This window comes from Gorilla gorilla, chromosome 6, assembly GCF_029281585.2.
Source record: "Gorilla gorilla gorilla isolate KB3781 chromosome 6, NHGRI_mGorGor1-v2.1_pri, whole genome shotgun sequence".
NCBI lineage: Eukaryota > Metazoa > Chordata > Mammalia > Primates > Hominidae > Gorilla > Gorilla gorilla.
The window spans coordinates 35,494,180-35,521,868 of record NC_073230.2 but is presented as its reverse complement, the minus strand read 5'-3'; the positions used below and the strand labels follow the sequence as shown (position 1 = coordinate 35,521,868).

General features: G+C 38.8%; 1 protein-coding gene and 1 long non-coding RNA gene across 2 annotated transcripts in view; one reads left to right on the top strand and one right to left on the bottom strand.

Annotated features, from left to right (window-relative positions):
• The window catches only part of JAZF1 (JAZF zinc finger 1), a 356,426-nt gene that overhangs the window by 102,658 nt on the left and 226,079 nt on the right, over positions 1-27,689 (top strand). The window lies entirely within an intron of this gene.
• The window catches only part of LOC129523639 (uncharacterized), a 100,923-nt gene continuing 88,914 nt past the window's right edge, over positions 15,681-27,689 (bottom strand). Inside the window, exons 2-3 of the long non-coding RNA XR_008667198.1 lie at positions 20,258-20,354; positions 15,681-15,771 (exon numbers count right to left, since the gene is read on the bottom strand). This is a non-coding gene — a long non-coding RNA (uncharacterized lncRNA). The remainder of the gene's footprint in view (positions 15,772-20,257; positions 20,355-27,689) is intronic.

The following is a 27,689-nucleotide window of genomic DNA, read 5'->3' as shown; positions in this document are numbered from 1 at the left end:
GAGCAGAATACAGTAAAGGCAGAAGCAAGGCTAAATCAGAACCAAAACAAAGCACCCTGTTTTTGTACACCCAGATGAAGATTTTTCTAAGCTCTCAAATTCTGAGACCTTAGACTGGGTGGCCTGCAAGCAGTCAGACAAGTGGTCACTTTGCTGGAGGACTTATATACCAAATTTATTCTACTGGGAATTTGCCACTTTTTTTTTGTAGTTAAGGTGGTTCTATCAAGTAATTAATTTTAAGTGCTTTTATTTATTTGTTGTAGAAAAAAAAAGCCTCCAGTAGCCTTTTTTTTGTGGTTATACCAGTTGCCTGATGATTCATGAATTCAGATCTAAAACCAGAGTCGGTATAATCAATACGTGAAAAATAGGTGCTGCCTAATTGCCTTTCTAAATCAGTAAAATAATTAAAGCCTTTATAGTCTGGCGGATTAATGTATTGCACATCTGTATGGTCGGCTTAACAGGGAAAATGCTTGAGAAAGATAAAATCACAAGACCAAAAGCAACTAATAGCTGAAAAAAATTTCTATGTAGTTGATTAATTGTCCTCCTCTTTTTTTCTTAAGAGACTAAACATTGAGTAAATCCTCCCAGTTTGTATAGTTCCGATTTAGTCAGCATTCCCATTGTAAAGTGCCAGTGTTATAATTTTTCATTCATCATTTTCTTAGATTCCAATGTAAGTGTCGTTGTTGTGTTTAGTGAAAGAATACAAATATTTATTTTAACATTCTTTAAACAGATTCTTAGTGGAGGGTAGAGCTTTCTAATGCTCTGCAGCTGGGTTTCGGGCTTTAAAATTGGTTGTCGTCTACACACTAAGATCTCTGCAAGTACTCAGCCTCAGAGAGCAAAATCCCATTTGACAAGCAGTCTCTAGATATGGATTTATGCAATAGGATGTCATGTTTACTTTGGACCTGCTATGATCTACCTGGAAAAATTTCCCTATTATACATTTATTAAAAAATTCTAAATATATATTTGCACAATGTTTTCTTATGGAAACATCTGTAAGGAATTATTAACTTACTCATTTCCACACGGGATTTTTTTTTTTTTTTTTTTGAGAGAGAGAAAGACAGCAATTGTGTAAGCAAACCGGGGAAAAACTATGAACATAATACATTTAGAATTCACTCTGAATTCCACTTGGATTTTCTTTCATTCTCATGTTGGTGCAGATAGATAACATAATTGTTATCCTAACCGGAATTCAGAATTCGCATCTCATTCTGATTTCCTTAAACATTTTTAGAATTTCATCAGTCTTTTTTAGCAGAGCCAGTCATGGGAGGAGTTGAGTATTGACCTTTTTTCTTCTTTTTCTTTCTGGTTAGCCTGCATTGAACCTTTGGCCTTACCCCAAGTGTATGGGTGGTATATGTTTTTAAATTGATATATCAATGTTGAATTTTTATTGTCACAGTTTCTGTTCATGCTCCCTTCAAACCTTTCATTTATTTGTTTCTGAACCTTGGATATCTCATAAAAATGTCACCATTGTGGTTGAACATTAAGCACCTTCCCATTTTGCTCTGGGCCGTTGAAATAAATTTGGACCAGGTGCTCTGCTCATAATGGAGCCCCTTGAAGTGCTCTGATAATGAGCCGGGAGCGGAAGCTGTCAGCCTTCAGCTGGCTTGAAGAATGCAATTAGAGCAGTTTTAATACTGCAGAGGGACCCCATCCAATCAAGGCCATTTGAGTTAAACCAAGTCTAGAATCCTAAACATGTACTTTTAAGCTTGTCAGCTTTGTCTCTGCACTGAGAATGGGGAGAAGGCATTCCTGTACAATGGATTCATTTTATGTCCAAGAGAAAAAAAATGCTCTGAATACCTGTAGAAGTTCTCTATCTCTTGTCTCTCCCATTATGATGTCATTATGACCATATTTATGATCTGATGTCACTGTGGTCAAGATAACCAGTGTCAAATTAAGTTTCAAATGAATCAAGGACTTAGCAAGCCCATTTCTAGAAATCCACCCTAAAAATAGTGCACAGCCTTTTTTTTTTAAATAGCAAAAAAGGGGATTCACCTAAATATCCATTAATATGGGGAGTGCTTAAGTAAAGTATATTCACTATAGGAAACACTATGCAGCCATTAAAAAGAATAATACTGTCTGTTTTATGTTGTTGAGTAAAGTAAGTCACTTATAGAACAGTTTATAGAGCATGATGTGGTTTTTGGGGAAAACCAACCAATTACAATATACATTTATAGGTAGACAGAGAAGGTTTGGAAGAAAGCATACTAAATTGTTTATGGTAAAAATCAGGAAAAGTGGAGATGGAGGGAGGTAGAGTTTTTTTACTCTCCGTATGTGTGTATTTTAAAATTATTTTCTCATATTTACTTAATAAATAGTTTTTATATTCTAGGGATAATTTAGCTCACTATCAGGTAAATGCCGTGTTGTAAGTAAATAAATGAGCTTCTGTGGTCCAGGAGGAGTGGGGAGAAGCTTCTGGTATTAAGGGATGCTGGGGCATAGTAATGATGAGAGGGGTTATCACTGAGGGAGAACTTTACATTCTTCATTTTGGAAAATCCTTCCAACAGCCCTGTGGGGTAGATGCTGTTACACTTACTTTATACCTGAGGATGCACAGGTTTGGAGAGATGTGTTGATTTGCCGGGTCATAAATTTGCAGTGAGTGTAGTAAGGCTTTGAACCCCGGTCAGCTTGGCTCTAGCGACATGCCCATAACCTCTTCCCTTTTGCCTGCTTGGTTTCTGAGGACAGTTCTTTAAAAGCGGATTTGATTTCCTGGGACGTGTGTCCTTTCCCTCTTCATTTCTTTCAAGAAAATGAGGACACAATTCAGGAGTAGTTGTTATTGTCGTTAATGGTTGACATTTTTTATAAATGCTTAGACTAGTCATTAAGAAGTCTTATTCTGTGCTCATGGGATTCACAGTGGATTCTCCAGTGAGTGGAAGTCTTTGTCCTAAAATGAGGCAGTGTATAATAATGTCAGTTAATTTCATTTGAAATACAATTTAAAAATAAATAATTTCACACATCAGACAAGCCAGGGTTGTCTTCATTAATGAGAAATATTATGCAAAATTTAAAGATCAGAATAATTATAAAAGTATTTTTATAAACTCCTTTATAAACTTACTCCTGCTAAGTAGCAGCTTACTCAAATAGCTCATTTCTTCTAACATATTTATTAAGCCACAAATCTTTTTTGATTTCATAAAAATAAGCTTATTTCATCAACAAAAACTAGGACTCTGTATGTATGTGTGTATGTACACATAAGTACATACATATGTGTATTTCTGTTTCTGATTTTTAAAAGCTCTCCACAATGTTTTGTTTGTTTCCCATATCTTCTTTAGCTTGGATTTCTGCTTCATGTGGGATACTGCTTTCCTGTTGGCTTTTTAAGGTGTTGTGCATAATATTAAAATCTCATTTCAGGTTTCCTCTCTATTCCATGACTCAAACTTTGGAATTATTCCTATGAAAGAAATAATTACTAAATTTAGCCACAAGTTAGCCTCTTCCAGTGACCTTAACAAACATTTCATGGCCCTTCTTCTGACATTGTGACACTGACTTTTTAACTTATTTGGGGCAAATTAATTACTTAGGACAAATAATGTAAACATCCTTGCCCAGAGGCCTGGAAAAGTAGGAGCACATAGGTAGACATGAGGCACTTAGAAAATGTTGCAATGACCCTGTACAGTACTGTTAGCTAATTTTATAATAAAGCATAAGAAAGCAATAGAATACGTTGAAGGGAAAAAGCCTCACCTCTGATTTTTTTTTTTAACTAAGTAAACTTTTTTTTCAAGCATCTACTCTTAAATAATTGAATTTACTTGGCATTTAGGTTCTTTTTTCTTATGCAATTTCTTTCTAATTATGATTATTTTATTTTATGTTTTGCTTCTTATCAACCCCTTTGACCATGTAATCATGAGACTATCACTGGACCTTCTCTCCCTTTGTTGCAAAGAAAATTCACACATCCAGGGACTTCTGCATGTAGGTGAGTTTCTTTGAAAATGGCCACAACAGAGTGGTTTTTCCTCCTGGGGTTGCCAGCCAGCACTGGCCCGGGCAGGGGCAATAATGCATATGTGACGTAAATAAGCACGTTCCCTGTGATGAGACGTGAGGGCTCCTTATTCTTCCAAAGAGACTGTGCCTCAGTGGTTGTAAGTGTACCTTGTGAAATTGTCTCCCGGGAGAATACTTTAGGCCAAATTATTAAGAGACAGCCTAACAAACTACTTTGATTTAAAGTGAGAATAAGGCAAAATGCAAAGATTCGGGTCCAGAGAGTCAGGATGGGAGTCATGTGGTCCTGGCTTTGATTTTCAGCCCCTGGGTGCGCCCTTGCCTGAGAGAAAGGGAGGGGAGGCAGCCTGAAGTGATCACACTCCAGGGCAAATCTGAGGACTGACCTTCCCTCTCAGTATAAAAGAGCCCTACAAACAACAGCATGGATGGGTGTGTGGGCTTCATGGGAAGCCCAGAGACCAGGTCTCCAGCCACGCTCCGGCACGACGAGCTCTGCTAACTCAAGTACCCTGTAACCTATCTAGATATTAGTTGCTTATTTTAAAACCTAGGGGATTGGAGAGGTTCATCTCCAACTCGGATGAAGGAAATTTAGAAGACAATATGTGTGTTGTGTTTTGTGGGAAAGGAAGATTGTGGGTCACACATTGCCCACTGCTAACGCCTACCGATAGTGCTATTTTAAAAAGTCATGTATTTTCATACTGAGGCAAGCCTGGAGTTTCCTTTTCTGAGGTTTGGGAGGAGGGGAACAAGGTGAGAGAGGTTGTCTTTGTACTTTTCTTAAATATATAATGTTTTTTGGTTATTCACATAATGTCATCACCATTTTGGTTTTTAAAAAATATGTATCCAGAGGAAAATCTGAAAGGTGTATGCAAGTTTATATGAACTATTTTCTAAAAATTAAAAATACATGCACATGACTTGAAAAATTTAAATGATACAAAGAAAGGTAAACTCATCCTTCCCTGATCCTCTAACCCCATCCCAACTTTTGAAACAACTGTTAAGTGTTTATATCTTTCCTTCTAAAATGTTAATTATACATGTTTTGGTGGGGGCGTGGTGGAAGGGAGCTGAATTATGGATGGTTTCTGTTTTTTCTTTAGTTTATCTTTTCTAATTTTTATAATTACTTCTAGTCTTTTTAAGTTTTATCCAAGAATTTGTATGTCTGGAGATACTTATCTCAAAAGTGAAGCAATGCCAATTTACATTAAAGACCTGACTTTGGGAATTGTTATATGCTATTTAAGCATAGAGTTGCATATAGCCATATCCATAAGTAAATATGGTAACAATTATTTGAAGTGAACTTTATTCTTCAGCCTGAACAGATTATATTCTATAGTAGGCTCATGCCGTTTTGTTAATTGCATTAATTATTTATTACATACTGCCATTTTGCACAGTTCAGTGGGTTGTGGGAAGTTGATTATAGCAGTTTGTTTCAAGTCAGTTTTACACCCTGGTTGACAAAATCATCACACTTTCTCACTGAAATGAAAGAGCTGGAATAATGCTTGGGGCAATTATAACAGATGCAAGGTTAAGGTGCAAACTGTGTGTGAAGCCCAGCCACCATATTTTTAATGAGATCCAATTTATGCAAGCAATATATACAGTGTTTCCTTTATTCATCTTCTCAGAAGTTCTTCATTTTGATGGATTTTAGAACAGAAGACGTGTTTGATTCAGACACGTCTCCCAGACTTCATACTATGATGTTAAACTTACAACATCATGAATTTCTTCTTTAACATTTTCTGTCTTCTGACAAGAAAACACAAGTTAAAATCAGCTCTTTTGTATTGTTAGTAGTTCCATTACATATTTTTGGAATAAGAAATGCCGAGAACTTGTTAAATATGGAATCACTTGAAACAGCGGGATCTCTCCTGAACCCGAGCAGTAATAATGCAAATCGAAAGCAGCTTCCTCCTCTGCAAATTTGCACTTTTTCTGATCACAGATGTGTCCTTCCATGTTGCCTGTCTTTGTAAACCAAGCATATTTTTGTCATCACCTCCAAACCCTTTAATCAGCTGTAAGTGCTGTCACTGGATAGAAGGTCCGTCCTTGGGTCTGTACGTGGGTGGCAAATGGTAAGTGAAAGGTTTCACTGAAATCTTGGCAGATAAGGAGCTGGTTAAAAATACTTTTACGGGACATACTAACTTTTGTGTATTAATATGTTTATTGAAAAACCAAAATCTTTCCAAATGGTTCTATGAGGAAGGAAAGAAACGAGAGTTGAATTATAAAAGTTTGAAAGGAGGATTAAAGATTTTTCAGGGCAGTTGAGGCAGGGTTTTCAGAATTTGCATTTAGCCACAAACTGTAGACGCCTGCTGGTGTTGGAGTTGACAGAGGTGTATCTGCTGAGGGTATTAGGTCTTTGTCCTGGTGCGTAAAAGTGGAAAAGTATGCTGTGATGAGCTCTTTTCATAACGTTATGAATGCAGGTCTTGCCTGTGACTTAGAACAGTCTCTTTTCGTGTCAAACCTCCCTGTGCACTGGCTTCCGGCTGCACCTAGTTGGATCTTTGTATCACACCACATTGCTTGCTGACCTGTAGTATTTCGCTACACACAGGGATTCTGGCTCTCCAGAGCCGATTCCGTTTTAGGCAGCTGCCTTCCCCATGTAGGAATACTCTGTTTATCTTGCCTTCACCTGGTAACCAGTTCTAGGTAAGATGCCTGCTGGTCATGGCCCTGTTCCCACGAAGGTATTCACAGTTTTCATTTCAGTCAATCAAATTTATTGAGTGTCTGCTGTGTGTGTGCAATACGCAAGTGCTGGGGATAGAAAGATGAATAAAACCACAGTCTGTGCCCTCGAGGAGCTCACGCTTTAATAGGGGATTTTGGATGACCTTAATGCTTCAGGACTTAGTAAGAAATAAGCCCGAGTACTTGTGAAATGTTAGGCTTTGTTGATGAATGTCATGAAGAGAATATGTACCTTTCTGTTGCCTTCACACTCTACCTCTGGCCCTCTGTGCTGTTCAAATGCCCATCTTCCTGCTACCTCCTCTACCTTGAAACATTGCAGGGCTTAGAGGGAGCTTGTTCTAAAGTCTAAGAAGAGCTAGATGATTTGTAAAACTTTCTTCAGACCAGCTGCCACTGACAGCCTGCCCGGAGCCGGACATGGGGCAGGATCGTGCCGGGATTGCTGTTACTGGATGGTGGAAAATTTTGCAGAAACATCTGTTCTGTTTGGAGGGTCCAAATATTTTTAAAAACATGTGCTTAGCCAAAGCTCATATTTCACAAAACCTTTGCAAATATCTAGAAGCTTTTCTTCTTTTCCATGTGGATGTGGAAGCAAAGGAGAGGAAAATGTGGCCACATGTATGTTTTCAACTTCTTATTTCCAAGTATTTGGCTTTTTCAGGGATGAGAACCAATCAGATCACTTTCGTGAGGTATGCAGTGCCTCTAGACTGTTCTCTCTCTTTTGGATAGATACATGAAGTCTTGAAGAAAGAAAAATTTCTCTAAACACAATGGGAGAGATTACAGTAATGCTATCAAGCTGTAGTTTTAATTGCTTGAAAATAAACGAAGAAAAAGGTTCACAGCTGTTTGAGAGTGAGGACCAATCAAGGGCAGAGCAACAAAAAAGCTCGCCTTTCCTGGGATGACTGCCAGGACTCAGCTCTCCACATCTGAAGACGTTTTACAAAGTGCAGTGTGCCGTGAGCAGGGAGAGAGAGGCATCCAGAGAAGGCGCGGGAGGACCTGAGTGAGGAGCCAGGTCCTGGCTTCATCCCAGTCTGTGGGCCTCAAGGTCAGGGGAGTAACGAGCTCATGGCCGACAGACCGGGATGACAGGGACTTCTTAGGGGACAAGTATGAGTTTGTTCAAACTTGGGGGCATGAGTTTTTGAGAACACGGCTCAACGCTCAGCATGGTGAATGCTGCAGACCTAGCATGGAGCCGTACCTGGCACCTCCAGGAGAAAAAAGCGCCCCAAACTCTAAAGCTAAAGGCCTCTGCACATGATTGCCTGTGAACCAGAGGGTTGGAGATTAGTTTTCTCACCCCTTAGGTCATTATGTATGTTCCAAGCTGGGCATGGAGAGCAGCTCTTCTGCCCTTTGAACCTGGTACAGACCCAGGAAACCTGGGCCTCTCCCTCGGTACCTCTCATTACAGGTGCATGGCTCAGGCTCATGGAACAAATCAGCTGACTTTTCCTTTGTTTCTTAATGCTAGGGAGCAGGCAGGGAGCTAAAGGCCGAAGGAAGTTGAGGCAGTTGTCCTTAAGACTATCTTTAGTGAAGTGAAAGGTGCAGAATCTGCCATTTGTCATGTCACCTTAGAACAAGGCAAAATCCCCAGGGTACAGACATCCAATTGATGTACCATACTTGATCTCCAGGTTAAAATATAATACAGCTATGATGCATGAGTCTCATTGTGAAAACAGCTGATCGGTGAGGAAGGTCACTTCTCACTAAATTGGAGAGATGAGGCCGTGAGATCAAGAGGAAGCAGCGCTGAGCTGGGAGTCCAGATAGCTGGCTCTGCTCTCTGCTCTGCCACCAGCTGTGGTGCTGGTTAAGTTACTGGGCTCTTCCATCCCCTCTCTGCCTTGTCAGTAGGCAGATTGGATGATGTGTAAGTTCCTCCTGTGCTGAAGATCCTTGAACTGAGGACCTGATTTCCAGAGCCCAGGGAACATCTTAGAAATGGAGTAAATTACATGAGATTTTCCCAGGGGAGGCCTTGATCACATTTTGTACAACATTCAGTCATGTATGGTTGCTATGATACCAGGCAGCATTTTGAAACCATACACAGGGATGAGTCTTTCAGTCAGTGGCCTAAACCATCTCCCTTTGCTGCAGAGCCAGCTTTTCCGCAATTCCAGGGGAAAGTATGGGCAATTGTTAATACCCCAAAGATTTTATATGATTTTAAAACAAAGTGGCCAACAGTGTCAACATTGTTTACCAGTGACTCGTGTCTTTTTTTTTTCTTTGTCCTCCTCCTTTTTTAAAAAATAACATTTCCTTGGCCTGTTAATTTCTCTGTTCTATGTTGCTTGTATGGAAAAGTATCTCAAAACCTATAATGTAAACCTCTCAATTTGCTTTACTTTTCCTGCTCTTGAGATTTTCATGTGGCCCTGATTAAAATTTTAATTTGTCAGTAGAGTCAAATCTTATTAGTGCCATTCCAGCAATTGGGCACTGGGATCATTTGCAAGGTCTTCAGGGAAGTTTGCCTTTGCACAGTTTAGGAAAGATTCTGTTAATTAGGTGAATGGTATAATTGATACAACAAGAGGATTGTTTAACTTAAGGGAAGCAATTTATTATGCATGCATGAGAAGCTTCTAGGTATTTACTGACCAATTGCATGCCCATTACATATCCTTTTTGTATTTTAGAGATAATAATCATCTTATATTGTTTACCTCCTAGCCCAGTTTTTGGCACACTTGAAAGTACTACAAATTGTCTTTATAAAAAAAAAAAAAAAAAACTAGGCTGAGGACGGTGGCTTACGCCTGTAATCCCAGCACTTTGGGAGGCCGAGGTGGGCAAATCATCTGACGTCAGGAGTTCGAGACCAGCCTGGCTAACATGGTGAAACCCTGTTTCTACTAAAAATACAAAAAATTAGCTGGGCGTGTTGGTGTGCACCTGTAATCCCAGCTACTCCGGAGGCTGAGGTGGGAAAATCACTTGAACCCGGGAGGTGGAGGTTTCAGTGAGCCGAGATCGCACCATTGCACTCCAGCTTGGGCAACAAGAGCGAAACTCTGTCTCAAAAACAAACAAACGACAAAAACTACTTAGAAGCAGAAGGAGACGGGAAAGGACACTAGGCTGAGAGACTGAGGCTGAAGTCTAGGTTCTGTTCCTCGCCTCAGCACTGATTAGCAGTGAGCAAAAGTCGTTTATCCCATCTGTACAGTTTGAAGATTGGTTTGAGCACCTGCCGAAGTCCCCTTCCAACCTATTTTGACACTGAGATTTAACAAATTCAAACGAAATTGCCCTACTTGGTTCAAATGTGTTTTTCTAAGTGGCCCAAATCTACCTTCTTCCTCGTTTTTTCATTTTATTAGACTGGGCAGAAAACAAGAGAAAGTTTGCCCAACACTTGCTCCATCATTGGTTCTCCAGAGCTTTCCAGCAGAAGTCAGATTACCTAAAGCCTGGTGTAGCCTGGGCAGCACTGATGAGGCTCTGGCTGAAGCCTTGGCATTGATTCTCACAGGGCTTTGGCTGTGCTGTGTGGTCACCTCTTTAGTTGCTGGATTGTAGGGGGACCTCAGGTAGCCCCAAGGAGAGGGCAGGAGCAGCAAGGGATTCCTTTGGGGATATGGGCACAACAGCATTTGTCAATGGAGAGATAAAGATTCCACTGGTTTAACAACCGGAACAACAGAACTCATCCCTGTTGATGTCTGAGTCATCTCTGGGATCTTACCCCCCTCACAACACTGATGGAGCAAGGAAACATGTTCACTGAGGATAATATTTACCTTAATTCAGGTTTTTCAGACCCAGCATTTCCTATCTCCATGTGCTGTGGACCTAGTAAATGACAAAGTTTCACTTAGTTATCTGGAGTGGACACAGACTCCAGCATTTTCTCCTAGAGTTTTTGTCCAGGTGGTCTCACAGCCATGGAGGGATGGCAGCAGCTTGTCAAAGATTCTCATTTTCAAGGGTAGGCAGGTACAAAGGAGTTAACTTGTGGAAGCTTAATCTGGAATGGGGACCAGCCCTGTGCCAAGATGCTGGAGGTACCTGCTAGTTCTTCTTGGCTCTGGATGAGCAGAAGCTGTCTTTGGATGCATTTTGTAGGGTTTTTTGGATAGCTTTTCTTAAAAAGACCATTCATCTTTTCAGGAGTCATAAAATGGAATTACAAACTGATTTTCCAATTAGAGTTTTAAAACAGCGGTAACAATCAAATCAACAGCAGCAGCCACCCTCTGGAAGGTGCCATTAGGTGGTAACCGTGAGCTTGAGGCAAGCACAGACACTTCTTTTCCAAGCAGGGACCTTGCAGTACTCTGGTTGAGGATCATCATCTGGTTTGATGGTTCCCACCTTTTGTTGTTAATGCTTTCTCTTTTTTTTTTTTTTTTTTTTCTTTTTTGAGATGGAGTCTCGCTCTGTCACCCAGGCTGGAGTGCAGTGGTGCGATCTCGGCTCACTGCAACCTCTGCCTCCTGGATTCAAGCAATTCTCCTGCCTCAGCCTCCCAAGTAGCTGGGATAACAGGAATGCACCACCATACCTGGCTAATTTTTTGTATTTTTAGTAGAGATGGGGTTTTACCATGCTGGCCAGGCTGGTCTCGAACACCTGACCTTGTGATCCGCCTGCCTCAGCCTCCCAAAGTGCTGGGATTACACGTGTGAGCCACCGCGCCCAGCCTTGTTGTTGATGCTTTCTTTGCCACTTCCAGCCCTGACCTGGCCTGTATCGGAGCCTTTCCAGTGTTCTTTTAACAAAGCATCCAGCAGTTCTTAGAAATACCTCTGGTGAAGTTCCGTAGCCTTAGAGATTTGTTTCTGTAATTGTTAGAATTCAGTGCATCTAAGGTGTGTGTTAACACTTCTGTAATGAGCTTAGCAAAGACTAAATCTGCCTGGGGGTGATTTCCTTAGCATTCCTAAATTCTTGGTTCTAGGTGGAATGAAAACAAAAAACAGAGATAGCACTAGTGAGTTCCTTGCTTACATTAGTAGTCCTCTCGTGAACATTTAACTGTGCTCTTGGCAAGTTTTGCGATCCATCTGGTCCAGTATTTTGGTCACAAGTAAAAATTTTCTTCATGGAGCTCAACATCCCACCCCCTGCTTGGTGTCAGGTCTAAAATGCGCACTGTTTGGGAAAGGAAAAATAGCCCCGGGCTGTAATCGCTAACACACAAATAAAACGTGTTGTAGTTTTATTTTCTCTGCCTTTTCCCATTTAAAAACAAGGACAAATATAGGACTCATATAACTGGCAATTTCCCAGGAAAGAAAAAGAAAAGGCATGAGGTGGTTGGGTGATTTTCGTTTTCTTTAGCTATCACATTAACCCTTGGTATTTTACTACCTAGATAACAAGATGCTAGGCAGGATGTAAAACATTTTTGGTAATTTTTCAAAATAGTTGCAAAATTTGTAGGCCATCCTGTGCTGACTTAACAACACATGTTGGGATAGGATAGTGACATTTATGGTCTGCTTGTTGGCAGGAGAAGGTCTGTGAAACATTGTGCAATAAACAAAGTGTGTTTCTTCCATTCCCTCACCTCGCTGTCTGACTGTTCTCTTGAGGCGCCTCCCCGCTTCTCTCACCCACTCCTCTACTCTACCCAGGTTTTCACTCTGCTTACATTTGTCAAGAACCCCAAACTATGTCTGCTGGACCCAAGTCTGGCTCCCTTCTGTCCTCTCCTATTTAAAACCTACCACCCCCAACTCTTACTCCCAAAAGATTCCTTATCAGCGCTTAGGGAGAAAGTCAGCTGACTGATTCTTTGGTCATTTTCACCAACACCACAATTAATATGTAGGTTATTGTCTGCCAGGATCTGGGACTATGGAGGTAAAGAAGACCCAGTCATTTCCCTAAAAGAACTTAACCTAAATGTGATTTGGATATGCTGCTTGAGTGAGTTTGGACTCAGGATCTACAAATGCCCTTCAAACTTAGATTCTCAGATCTGAAGTTTAGATTCTTAGATCTAAAGTTATATAATGAATAACCCTATAGAATGAATCTCTAATGGTAGAATTTAAGATATCCTGTTAAGCTGGTCAAGAAATGTTAAAGGCTAAGTGATCTAGTGCCTCTGAAATTGTACCCTGTTTATTCCACCTGCCAGTAAGGTCATTAGCAGAGCAGTTTTTAGAGGAAAACAAAAAACAAAAAAATTTCTTTGGTTCTCAAGTTCCTAATCTGTGAAAGAAGACTGAGTTAGATGATAATAAGATCTCTTTATGCTTTATCCCACATTCCTGATATTTTGTTTGGCAAACATGAAGTATGAGGAAGTTCTGTTTGACTACTTGAGTGTTGTTGAAAGTTTGCTTCCTCAACTGTCATTATATTGATATTAGTTTAAACATTTATAGAATTTTTTTGTAGCTACATTTCAGAATGCATTGCTTAGTTTTTCAATTTAAAAACTAGTTCTTTGTTGAATGGGTGATAAATAGGACCACATTTCTTTTTGTTCTTTTCTATTTAATAATCAGTTTCCAGAAATCTTGCTTTCTGCTCTCATGTTGGAATAAAAATTGAAAAAGCATTTGCTTATATAAGATTTTTACATAGTTTCCTTCTTTTAAATTTTATGTTGGTTTCCTGCTGGCTGGTTAAAGTAGAAAATGATGAAGTTTGAAATATGTTTCTATTTTGGGGGGAAATTAAAATTAAAAGACAAAAATAAGTAAATATATAGCCAGATGTTCTGGTCATTGAGGGGTGTTAATTCCATATCTTTGGTTTCCTTGATTTTGCCTACCTCAGACATATATATATATATATATATATATTTTAAATTATAATTTACAGGATGTCCAATTTTTTTGAACTCTTGGCAGTTACCTATCACTGTTAGAACGGTGTGACCTTTTAGAATATTTTGGGAAGAGAAAAAATGGAGCATTTATTGCAGTCATGTTGAAACTCTGCTTCAATATGATATGCAACTCATTATATTTAAAATTCCATTTTGGTAACTTTCACACTGTGGCATTTCTTGAGCCCTCTCTCACATGTCAAAGAGATGCATATAGATTGGAAACTATTTATTCAGGGAACCTCAAATGGTACTATAAATATAGTTGTAAAATGTCAAGTTATTTGCATGCTGGTGAATTAGATGTCCTAAAAATTTTTGTAATCCCAGATATTTGCTTGTTTCTATTACCAAGGAACACGGGAATATACTACAAATAATACATATCATTCTTTTCTTTCTGTTCTATTTTAGTATAGTTTTGTTTTATATTTTGATTTAATTTAGCTTTTACAATTAAGAGCCCACGTTCAAATAGATGTGATATGAAACTATTCTTAAAGATATTTGATTCTTTTTTCCACTGAATTATATGGGTTATACACTTAAGAAGTGTTTAATAATGTTGGTCATTATTACAAGAGTGATTTTTTTGGAGGAAATTTTTTGTTATATCTTGCTATGAAGTCTCCCTGCCTTTCCTTCTCTTTTTTCACCTATATTCTGGTTCTATTGCAGTTTGCAGAAGTGAGGATGCCTCATTCATCTTTTTATATCACAGTTCCTAGTCTACAGTCTGTCCAATACTGGATACTAAAGGAAAGATGAATAAATGATCTGTATTTTTAAACGCACTTTTTAATACGTTAGTTTCAAATGTTATTCTGGAAGTAATTAGGATCTGCAAATTCTTGTTAAAATGTTTTAGAATAAGGCATTGTGAAATTATTTGTTATTTTTAAATTATAAACAAAAGTCCAGCCCTTTTCTGTGGAAGAGAGAAAGAACAGAGTGTGAAAAGAGGAAGAAATAATTAATTTGACTTTAAATCCTTGGGTAGGCAAGGTGCTGAGCTTGGAATTTTTTCATATGATATAAGCAAAGAATAAAATAAGCTTAGAAGATGTTTTCTTGCATCAAAGTTTTTCAAAACATGTTGTTGGCCAACATTTCAGCTGACATATACATGAAAAGATGGCATATTTTTAATGGATAGAGTAAGTGGTGTATGATGAGGAAAGAGTACATGACTATATGAATTCAGAAATGATAATTAAACACTGTGTCAGTCTGGGTCAAACGAGGAGACAAAAACCACAAAGGAATTTAAACAGGAAGTTTAGTGTAAGGAATTACTAAACTAAGATAGGAGAGTAACTATAAAGATGTAAAGAGAACTCAATAAGTGCCCTAAGGCTGAAGAAAAATACGCAAGGAAGGACACACTCAGAAGCCACTCCCCAAGGCTGGGTTCAGACTGCTTTGGAGAGGATGTGGATGTCGCTCCCTGTGATGTCACAGAAGTTTGCTGGCTTTGGGGCACAGGCAACCTGAGGCTGGTGGGGAGTTGGAGTATCACGGTGGGCACAAGGCCTGCATGCAGCATGCAGGGTCTGTGTGGGAGGCCTGTGGAAAGGTGGTTACTCAGCCTCAGGACAGGGCTGCATAGTCACTAAGGGACTGCATGCTCTGCACACAAGACTGGAGCAGAGATGTCCCTATATACATGCACCGCTGAAGGACAGTGAAGCAGCAGCAAGAAAACGTCAAAACACAGTACTCTGGAGCCATTACAGTGTCCCTGCGGTGCCCTCTACTGACAAGGCCTAACACTGAGCTCACTCTAACTAACTAATATTGAGCTCACTCAATGTTAGGCTTTGAGTAAGGAAGAAATGCTTCGAGTCCAGTCCATTATCACAGAGCAGCTATTAAGGGGTGTATTTGGAGTTGAGCAGTGATCACCTGACGGTTGGCACAACCCCAAATCCCAGATCCCAGTTTAGCCAGGGGCATTTTTTTTGTTGTGATAATTTATAAACAAATCAATAGGAGCTCATTTCTCTTGCAGGGTTCACGCTCTACCTTGTAACTGAAGTACTCAGTAAAAAATTGTGTGGTTTTGCTGGGTTTCCCCACTCCGTCCTTCACCGTTAGGCCAGATCCTTTGTGTCCAATCACATTTCTGTATGGCTGTTCATTCATCAAACCTAAATATAAAAATAAAGCTTTTCGTGGCCGGGCAAAATGTGTTCATGATAATAAGATTGATTTTGATACTTTAAAAATGTTCGCATATTAAAATCAAGAAATACACACTTGTCTTACTAAAGCCAGCTCTTTCAGATTGTATGCATGGTATATGTCTTTTTACATTATTTGTAATATGCTGGGTTTTCACCATTGTAAATACAGCCACTCTGGGCCTGAAATCTCTCCTGGCTCTTATTTGTGTAGCTCTATCTCATAAGGCTTAGTAAGAGCAAGGGATAATCACATTTAACAAAGCCATTTCTTTTTGCTATTAACATGCTCACCTTTACACTTGATGGCAACAGCTGAATCCCTCCATTAGGCATCATTAAAATTATTCTTTGGGTTATTTTGATTAATGCTTTTTACTTTCATTGTACTCCCTCTTGGTCCTAAATTGTAAGAGCAGTTAAATAGGAGTGTTCAGCGGAGTGTGTCTGCCGTTCATTGTTATGCATATATTTATGTGTTTTGTGTACTTTCTTAAACAGAAGCTTCATAAAAATGAGTGCACTGGCAGAAATGTTTATATAAAATTACATTTTGCAGAGCTTGATTTTATAACATGATCATACAAGAGAGAATGTTAAGGAGTAGAAAGCAGCATCTGCATTGTAAGATCTCATTATGGTACCACAATCTAATAGTAATAGTAATAATAATGCCTTGTTTTCTTTTGAATGCTGACTATGGCCAGCCGTGTTCTAAGTGCTTTACTGCACTAACTCATTTGATCCTTACAAAAACCCATGTATGAGGCAAGTACTATTCTTATTCCCATTTTAGAAGTAGGAATATTAAAGCAGAGTTTAAATAACTTCCCAAGGCTGCCTGGCTAATCAGTGCTGTGCAGAAGTTTGTACCCAGGCACTAGTTTCAAAGCTCTTATTCTGAACCATTGTAAATCATACTGCCTGCAGGATCAGTGGAAGAGATTTTTTTCAATTGTTCTGCCAATCTGACAAGACAGGAAGAAATGCTCAGATGCTAAATACCAAGTGAAATTTGGAAACCCAGAGAGAGCTCTGGAGGCTCTGGACTTTCACCCTGAACTTGCTCTTAGGTTTTTACAACCTCCAGAGCCACAGAAGGAAAACTCTAGGCCCACCCAAGTTGAACTGTATAATTAGCAAAGGCTCCTCCCACCATGGAACTGGTACCTCTAAGCTATATTCTCTTGGTAATGGCAAGCTAGAAAAAAACCTGAGACTCCTCCAAGGAAAATTTTCTCTCTTGAACCTTAGAGCTATGTGGAGGAGCGAAAAATAAATCTCCTCAGAAAATCTGTAACCACAGAACAGCTTGTGGATTTACAGCTGAAATTCACACTGGCTGAATGGTCAGAAAAACATTCAGCTTAGAATCTAATTAAAATGGTACCAGGTTGGTAGTTGCTCTTGTCACCTAGCAGAAGCAAATGCAGATTCTTTGTGAAGGAATTCTTTATTTGACCATAAAGAATCCTTACAGAATTCCTAAAATACATTAGCTCCCATTCAAAAATCTCAAAACACACACAAAAAATAAATCATTATGAAAAAGAGTCAGCAGAATCAACCTGCAAAGACTTCAGGTACTGAATTTATCAGACATAATACATAAAATAAGTATGTTTACTATGTTTACAAAAATGGAAGAGAAGATTGAAAATATGTCTAAGGAGCAAGAGTATTGAAATAACAAAGAAAATTTGAAAAGCAGATACAACTTATTAACTAAAATATAGAAATTTAAATTAAAAGCTTGATAGGCAATCAATGACAGATTAGATAGAATCAAATAAAGAATTAATAAGCTAGGAGATAAAATTGAATAAAGTATTTAGAATGTAGTAGACACAAAAGATGAAAAATATAGAAGGGGGCTAAAAGACAAGGAGAAGAGTGAATTTTCCAGAAGTGATTAAAGATACCAACACATTAAACAAGACTAAGTGTTTAAAAGAGATCCGTATGCCTAGATATGGCATGGTAAAATAGCAGAGCACCATGACAAAGAGAAAACCCTTAAGCAGTCACAGAGAAAAGACATGTAGCTTTCAAAGGAGCGGTTCAACTAACTATAGTGATGACAGGGCAGAAAATAGTGGGACAATGTCTTCAGAATACAGAGAGAAAATTAGCCTGTAATTGTTTGCTCAGCCAAATCTGTCTTTCAGAAATGAGGATAAATAAAGCAATTTTCAGACCAGGGAAAGAGGAGCAACATATTTTCATGAAAGGAGGTTCTAAAATATGTACTTTGAGAAGAAGGTAAGCGATCATGAATAAAAAGATCAGAGTTAAAAGAAGGGACAAAAAATAAAGTGGTAAATATGTGGGTAAATTTGAATCAACAGTGACTTTCTTGTGAGCTTAAAAAACCAAAATATGTGCTGTTTATAGCATGTCAGTCAGGAGGTGATTACATATAACATATTACTTAGGAAGAAGGTAAAGAAATTAGTAATGTTTAGGTTTTGATACATTATATATAATTTCAGTCTTTTCAGAATAACCACTAAATTATATTAAATATAACTGGACAAATTATTCCAGTTAAGAGACAAAGATTATCAATCTGGATTTTTAAAAATGTTGGCAATGTGCTGCTTCCAAGAATCATCTTCACAAACACAAAGAAAAGTTGAAATGAAAGTATGTAAAATTATATGCCAGGCAGAGTCCTACCAAAAGAAACCTGGTAAATTAATAATGGAATTTAAGGCAAAAATATTATTAATTATAAAGAAGGTCCTAGCAGGTTCCATTTACCAGAAACATCAAACAATTCTAAATGTTTATATACTTATTATGTGTTACTACTATCACCCCAAAATATATAAAGTCAAAATTATTGAAATCACAAGGAAAAATAAAACAGTCTTGTTATCATGGGGCAGATTTTAATTTCTTTGTCACTCTGTCTAATTGGTTTATCAAGCAGGCAAAAAAACGGTAACACACTTAGTGTTAAGCTTGATGTGAAAGACATATAAAGAAGGCTGCATCCAACATTTGAAGTGGGAGAGCATTTTAAGGGCATGTAAAATACTTAAGAAAATTGACTGCAATGAAAATATTTAAGAAAATTGCACTATAAACTCAGTAACAAAAACTAGAAGAAAACCCATATGTTTGGAAATTATGAAGCATGCATGCACATAAGTCACAGGACAAAGCAGAGATTATGGGAAATGTAAAATATTTAGAAATAAATAGTAATGAAAATACATAGAATCTATGTTAAAACTTATGGGATATAGCTGAATAGTACTTAGAAATGTATTGAAGAAAGGCGGAACATTAATGAGATGAAAGCATCTATGCTATACTGTTTCCTGATCAAGTTGGTTAAACTAGGAACTGTGTTTCCCAGAATCTCCTTCCTTGTACAGGAAGGCCAAAAGATGAACTTGTAGGAGACTGGGGGGTAGAATCAGTGAAGCAGTGGCCTTGGTTCTCCAGAGTGCTTCAGGGTGAGATGGGATGATGAACAGAAATAGAGGCAGGTGCAGGCAGGTTCTGGCTTGTCCTCATTTTCATCCTCTCTGCATCTAGCTCTTCTTCCTCTGGCTGGCCACCCCAGGTTCTTTGCTGTGGACTCATAAAAAGTGAGCTTTCCATAGACCTCTCTGTGCATCCCCCACTTTGTAGGTTCACTTTGGTATATATGAGCCTGGCTTCTGAGTTCCTTGCATACAAACTCTGACTGGTCCTTCTGCTCCAGGGCTTCAGAAGGAGTGATTGGTGTCCCCACCAGGATCAGTACCACCGCCTTCACTTCCCCAGCCCCTCACACACTGGCAAAGTCTAATTGCTGTAAGCATTCCTCCTGTCACGTCACTGGTAATGGTTCTGCATCCCTGACTGGTACAGCATCCAGCCTCAGTTAGAAAAAATAACCACCTAAAAACCCCTCAGAAAATGGAAGGATATAATAAAACAAGAACTGGAATTAAGTGGAAAAAACTTTTTTACATTAGACAGGATCAAGAAAGCCAAAAGTTTGTTCTTTGAAAAGATGAATAGAGTTGACAAACCTCTGCCAAGATTGATCAAGGAAAACAAAAAGAGAAAAGCCATGAACAAATGATGTTAGTAACTGCAGTTAGGGCAGAGATTTAAATCTAATAAAAGAATATTTTGAACAAAATTTGGGGCCAATACATTTTAAATCTTAGACACAATGGGAAAATTCCTAACTTATTAAAACTGACTCAAAGGCTACAAAGACCTAAGTAGCTTATAACCATTAAAAATAGGAGTAAAAAATCTCATAAGTTGGGTGATGGGTCGTGAAGATTCATTATAACATTCTCTTTACTTTCGTGTATGTTTGAAAAATCTCTGTAATAAAAAGTTAAAAATTAAAATCTTTTCATAGAGGAAACACCAGGCCCAGATGTTTTTATCACAGAAGATGATTGAGGATTAAATGAGATAATACATATAAAGTACTTACAGAGTACTCGGCACAATATTAAGTGGTCAGTAGATCTTAGCTATTATCACTCTTAACATTCCTTGGGCTTGTTTGCAGGGTCTCTCTTCAACCTATACTGAGGTACAAAAGTAGAGTTTAAAATAGATAATCTCTGAAAACCTCATACAGGTAGAGGTTAAGGTCATAAAAGCATTTTTTATGTGCTTTTACAATAGTCAGGCTGAAATCTTCCTTATATTACCAATTCATTTATTTAGCAAATTGTTTACTAAGGCATGGGTTAAAGGTAAGATTCAGCCTAGCCCCTATCAGGTAAACCCTCTTTAATGTGCAGTAATTTCTGAACTTCAGTGATGAGGGTCACAGCATGATGGATAGCTAGGAACTTGCTTTAATCTTACTTTCTATTATGGAGAAATTCAGAAAAATAGCCAAAATAGTGTCATTGTTCAGGTGTTCCAGAATAAATGTATAGAATTAACATTTTAGCATGCTCTAGAATAGCAGCTCAAAATCTTATCCCCTAAAGACACAAAACGTTCTGATATATACGTATTCATAAAGGAGAGTACAGGCAGCCCCCAGCTTAAGAGATGCGTGGGTTCTGGAATATCGTTGTACCTTACTTAGTTCTTGAGTCATGGAGGTGAGGAGCTACAGACTTGGGAAAGGGTTTCAGGAGCAGGGGACAGGAGTGTGCATCAGGAATTGTTAGGATGAAGAAGACAAAGAGAAGGGTGGTATGCAGCCACACTGGTGATTGTAGAAGCAGCCTGAGCCCCAGCTGAGCATAAAGCCAGATAGCTGTCCTGATTTCGTGAGCTGTGTTTGCTTTTAGTTTAATCCACTAGTTTAGCACTTGTGACATGGTGGACATGATTCTTAAGGAGGAAAAGGTTTATAATGATTTCTTCTGTGAAATTTCATGCTCACACTCAGATAATACATTCAGTCCAGCCTCAACAATTTCTTTCTTATTTTGTGTGTGTGTGTGTGTGTGTGTGTGTGTGTGTGTGTGTAGTTGTTGAAATAGTTCAAGGAATGAAGCTGCCACGTGATGTTGCCCTTTGAGTCTTGTAGTTAATTTTTATGTGGTAAAGACTTGCGCTCCCAGGAGTCCCATCTGACATGAGGCTGTTCTCTCCTGTCATGTACGTGTGGTATGAACTGCCTCCTTTTACTAATTAACTTGCTTCCTTTTATTAATTAGTGCTCATTTATGCTTTAGTTTATTGCATGCTCCAGGTTTTTTTTTTAGAGATACTCCCTAAATCATATTCCCTCACCCCTTTATTACCTACTCTTCAGTCACTCACTAGATATTTATGGAGCCCCTGCACTGTGAAGACCTGAGCTGGGTGCTTCAGAGGATACTGTGATGGGTAAGACACTGTCTCTGTTCACAAAGAATGGAAAGCAGAGAGAACAGGCTACTGTGTAGCTGTAGTATCAGGCAGAAGATAAGCACCATAGTACAATGTTTTCTGAGAATTCAAAGGAAGAGGAGGTTGAATCCTGACTATCCTGAGCTGTGAGGCCTTAAACAAGTTACTTAACATCATCAAGCTTCAATTTCCCCATCTGGAATGTGGGGCTTATGTTATACGTATTGCTTTGGTGTTTTCAGGAATAGAAATGATCTGTATTAAAGCACAGTGTGTGGGAAACAGGCTCTCCTTCAGGAAAGCTATTATCATCAAATCAGCAAATAATCGTTGTGCACCTACTATGTGCCAGCCACTCTTCCAAGCCCAAGAGATACATTGGTGAATACAACAAAGAGCCTTGTCTTCGTGAAGCTTACATTGTATGTAGTAAATGATATTAAAACATTATTAATTATCAAATCCATAATAAAGATCTCTTGCTGTTACTATTAGAGTATCCATTTGGAGGAAGCTGGAAAGGTATACATACATATGTTTAACAGTCCAAGATGGAAATTTGGGGAGGAGTGGAGGTAGAGGAGAGGAAATCACACGCACCAAAGTGTGGGCTGGGAGATCTTCATAGGACGGGCTTAGGGAAGGCTGTTGAGGGGTGTTTTGGGCCAGGGCATGTGGCTAACCCTGGAGTGGGGAATGAGTGCCAGGCCAGGGAGTTTATAGACAGTGATAAACCATGGAGAGCCATCAGGGATTTTTACCCTGGAATATGACTTGATCAGAGTGGAACTTCAGGAATTTTAATGTGTTAGTGATGCAAAAAGGGGATGGGAGGGAGAGAGACTAGACTAGAAGTTGGAGACATCAGGTCATTGCAAAATTTGTTTTTTTTTTTTTAAAAAAACACCTGAAAGGAATGAATTGGAGCCATCCTCTGTCATTTAGTAAGTCTATATTGGGAACTTTTAAAATTTAATTTCTCAAAGTCTTATTAACATGTAGTACACGAATTCTAAGTGTACTTGACTGATTTTTAACCATTGCATAGTTCATCTATAGCCCTGGTAAACACCATCCAGATCGAGATAGAGCACATTGCCAGCACCTATATTGAGAACTTTTACCTCAAAATGCAATGTGAGCGCCATGCACTGTAGCTTGTTTTAGGGAGGGATGGTGTGGGTAAGTCTATGAGGTAAATCCTACCTAGCGCCAGCCGTCTTTTCAGCTCTCCGGTCCATCTCCCTCCCCTTCCTTCCTGAGCAGCCAGTTGCTACATTAACCAGACAGCAGGAAGAAAGGCAGACTGTGTCTACCAGCGTCTGCACCTCTTCCTGCGTTAACTTTTTAAGTGGGATACACGAGGCACATTTACCCTAATGGCCTCGAGCATGAGAGAATCACATATTATACCAGGCCCTGGGTTTCCTAAAGGGAAATGGCAGAAATATTTACAAGTAGCTTTAGTGTGGCCAGAACGTACCCAAACAGACCGCAAATAGAGATCCTGTCAGCAAGTGTACAAGGGGAGGCTTCACTGGGTCTAGGGGCATGACTAGGGAGCAAGGGCCCTAGGGTCAGTGTTTTTTGCCATTCTCCCTCTCAAAAGTAATTGTACAGTGTTCTCTTCGTATATAGGAAAGGACCCATTTTCGTTCCAGTGCTGGTGACTGCCTTGCCATACACTAGTTGAATATCCATGCATCAGTTGTTATAAAGGACAACTGGGATTGGTTAAATTTAAAAGGGTAGATTCTTTTTAAGTTGTATCTCTTCAACTTCTATAACCACTATGGGGTCAGTTTTATGCTAGAGCAAATAAGAGAGCCATCCTATTAATAGATAAATGGTATTGATTGAGCAAGAATGATGACTGAAAGTAGTGCTTTGTATATTTAAGTAGATATAGGATTATATGCTCTGTGGAAAATAGAATTTGAAGGTTTTGTTCTACTTCACTAATTGGTTCGAGGCACATTTACTTTTCAGAATGAAGATGGGAAGTTTATACTTGGGGAGGTATATATGCAAAGTGAGAAATAGACAAGGATTCCTACCCTAATTGAAGAAATTGAATTTTAATCCTGGAAGGAGCATAAAGACTAATGGCTTTCCTTTTTTCCTTTTCTTTTTGCTTTATTCAACAGTTTTTTAAAAAGATTGATGCAGAGCTGCTCGGGGTGTGAGGTGGGGTGGGAAAGGTGAGGATGGAAGGGTCCTGTGAGGCCCTCTAGCGTCTTCTCAGTATGAGTGGATTCAGCCTGTGTCTTCTTAGCCCCCTCCAGTTCTTTCCATACCTTTCCACTCCTTTGCTCAAAAGCCAAGTGCTGGTGTTATGAAATTTAAGAAAAGCTATTTCATTTCAAACTCTTATTGGTTGAAATCTGTCATTGGGATCACAACATATTCTGGTTCTTTGGGATACTTTTTGCCATTAATAAGAGGTATGAAAACCCTGTTTTATCTATTGTTTTCTTTTGCTATATAGTAGAATCAATTTCTTCAATTATTTCCTGAATACACTCCTGTAAAAGATTTCTTCCTCCTATCTGTGTAATCGTCATAGAATTGTCAAGGATGCAGAAAAATTGGAAAGCTTATGCATTGTTTATGGGAATTAAAAACAGTACAGCCATTATGGAAAACAGTTCCACAAAACATTATAGAAAACATGTTCCTCAAAAAACTGAAAATAGAATTACTGTGTGATTCACCAAACCCACTTCTGGGTATATATCCAAAATAATTCAAAGCAGGGTCTCAAAGAGATATTTGCACGCCGAAATTATTTACGCTATTATTTACAATAGCCAAGGAGTACAAGCAACCCAAGTATCCATCAGCAGATGAGTGGATTAAGAAAGTGTGGTGTGTAATTACAGTGGAATATCATGCAGATGTAATGAAGGAAATCCTATCGCATGTTACAGTATGGCTAACCCTCAAGGACATTATGCTAGGCAGAATAAGTCAGTCTCAAAAGGACATGTACTATGAGTCAAAGCATATGATGTATCTAAAGTGGTCAAAATCATAGCAACAAAGTAGAAAAGCAGTTGTCAAAGGCTGGGGGAGGAAATTAGTATTTAATTGTATAGAGTTTCCATTTTGCAAGATGGAAAATTCTAGAGATCTGTTGTACAACGATATGAACATACATAACACTGCTGAACTATATACTTAAAAGTGGTTAAGATGGTAAAATTTAATACTATATTTTTTACCACAATCAGAAAAAAAAAAAGCCAGTATCCATACTTGTCGCTGTTTCTTTGGGTGAAAATGATTCCTCATCTTTGTGGATGTCCTATATTCTAAAACTAGGATTCTTAGCTTGGTTTTTGCAAGTTTTATTTTTACATCCTAGTTGATCAGCATATCAAGTAATCACAAGTAACACAAAGATACAAGTTGCTTTGCTCTGCTTAAGAAACTGAAGTGATTGGAGGTGTTGTTTGTTTCTTTGTTTTAATTTGTTGAATACTTCTGCAATTCCTGTTGTGCCAGATGGCTTCATCCTTTTTATGCATTGCTGGAGAAGCCACTTGTAGGTGAGGTCTTGAGTGTAGATTGTCTGCTTTGCACTGAAGTAAAATGATGGGGTCAATAGGGATTGCTTTCTTCCAAAAGTTTTTATAGTAGATTTTTACATCTGCATATCAATTATCAAATTAGCAAACTGACTCCAGAAACTCAAATAAAATGCAAGTGAAGGAGAGACAAAAAGCTATGTAATTTCCTTGGTACTATTCAACTTCTTAAGAGCAGAAGCACCCATTTTTTAATATGAGTAGTTTACAGCTACTCGTGGTTAAATGGTTTATAGGATTCTTTGTAACAAAAGGTGGTCTAATTACCAAGGAGGAGAGAATAATATACCCAGGTTATTTACAATGTGTGACTTACTTAAATTATGATCCTGTTAACTATACAAAAATGACAGAAAACAGAAACATCAGAGCAAATTAAACATTTTCGCTTTTCATTAATGATCTTGAGTATAGGAGGTGTGCACAAGGTTAATTTTTTTTTCCTTTAAACATCACATGAGGCCTGCCCTCAGAGTGAACCTGCAGTTTCAGATTTTATGCATTGGCTTCTAAACAGAAAAAAATGACAGTATTTTTTCTTTTCCACTAGGCCACACTAGAATGTTTAGTTTGTCAGTAAATCACTTTGTAAGGTTTCTAATGCCCGTCTAAATCAATTTTAGGTGTGATTTCTTTCCTTGTGATTTCTGTTCTCTGAGTTACTAGTTGATTTTAATTGTTCTTATTTGCAGGCTTTAAATATTGATGGACTGTGTTATTTATAGCACTGTTTGGTGGCACTGACCTTTGTAGGGAGTTTGCATATGAACCCCAGGACATTTTTTTAGTGGGGAAGTGTGATGGGTGAGGCTTGTTGGGGAGACGCCTTGGTTATAAGTGAAACAGATGAGGGGTATACAGAAGGAGCTGGAAAAATTAGGTTTCAGTAGCCAGTTTGCAGGAGACAATGCAGAACTTTACTAGATTAGAGCTATTATTTATTGTAAGAATATTATACTCACAGCCGGATGCGGTGGCTCACGCCTGTAATCTCAGCACTTTGGGAGGCTGAGTGGGCAGGTGAAGAGATTTGAGACCATCCTGGCCAACATGGTGAAACCCCGTCACTACTAAAAATACAAAAAAATTAGCCAGGCGTGGTGGTGTGCACCTGTAATCCCAGGTACTTGGGAGGCTAAGACAGATCATGTGAACCCAGGAGGTGGAGGAAGCAGAGCTGAGATCGCACCACTGCACTCCACCCTGGCAACAGAGCAAGACTCCGTCTCAAAAAATAAAAATAAAAATAAAAAATTCTACTCACTTAAAATACAGCAATAGTTTCTTAAAAAAAAACAGTTATAGTAGTAGACTTTTTTTTTTTTTGAGATGGAGTCTTGCACTATCGCCTGGGCTGGAGTGCAATGGCGCGATCTTGGCTGACTGCAACCTCCACCTCCCAGGTTCACACGATTCTCCTGTCTCAGCCTCCCAGGTAGCTGGGATTACAGGTGCACACCACCACACCTGGCTAATTTTTTGTATTTTTAGTAGTGACAGGATTTCATTATTTGGCCAGGCTGGTCTTGAACTCCTGACCTTGTGATCCGCCCGCCTCGGCCTCCCAAAGTGCTGGGATTACAGGCATGAGCCACCACACCCGGCCATTGTGGTAGGCTTTAATATGCCTTTAGCAGAAATTGACCGAATCAATAACAAAAGAAAGAATATGTAAAATATTAATAACTCGATCAACAAGCATGACTTAATGAGAGTATTTGGAATTCTTTTTTTTAATCCAACAATAAGAGAATGCATATTCTTTTGAAGTACTTAGTGACACTTACAAAAACTGACAGAGACTAAGCCACAAAGAAAATCTCTGTACACTTCAAAAATTGGACACCATGCATAGTCTAAATTCTCCAAACGAGATACAGTGATAGTAGATGTTAGCCTTCCCAAATCTAACAACATGGACGTTTAAAAATACTATTCTTTATAACTGTTGTTGTTGTGGAATACAATTCATATAAGATAAAATAGACCCTATTAAAGTGTACAATTCAGGGGTTTTCTATTCACAGAGTTGTGCAGCCATCAACACTGTCTAAAATCAGGACATTTTCATCACCCCCAAAAGAAGCTCTGTGCCCATCAGCAGTCGCTTCCCATTCACTTCTTTCTCCAACCCCTGGTAACCACTAGCCTACTTTCTGTCTCTATGGATTTGCCTTGCGACATAATAAAAATATAAATATATTGGTTTCTGCCCCTGATGCCTGGCACAGAGCTCCTAAAATCCTTGTAATTTTCTGAGCAATAGGGGTGCTAAATATATCTTTAATTCTAATATTTGGTCTTTGACCCCAGTTCCTGACACAGAGCTCCTCCATCTCATGGAATTTCCTGAGTGACAGGACTATCTGTTGTTTTAATGAGACAACTCTTGGTGGGCTTCTGAATGGGGCTGGCCACCAGAAAGACCAAGCCATGGTTAGAAGGTTGGAGCTTTCAGCCACACCTGCCAGCCTT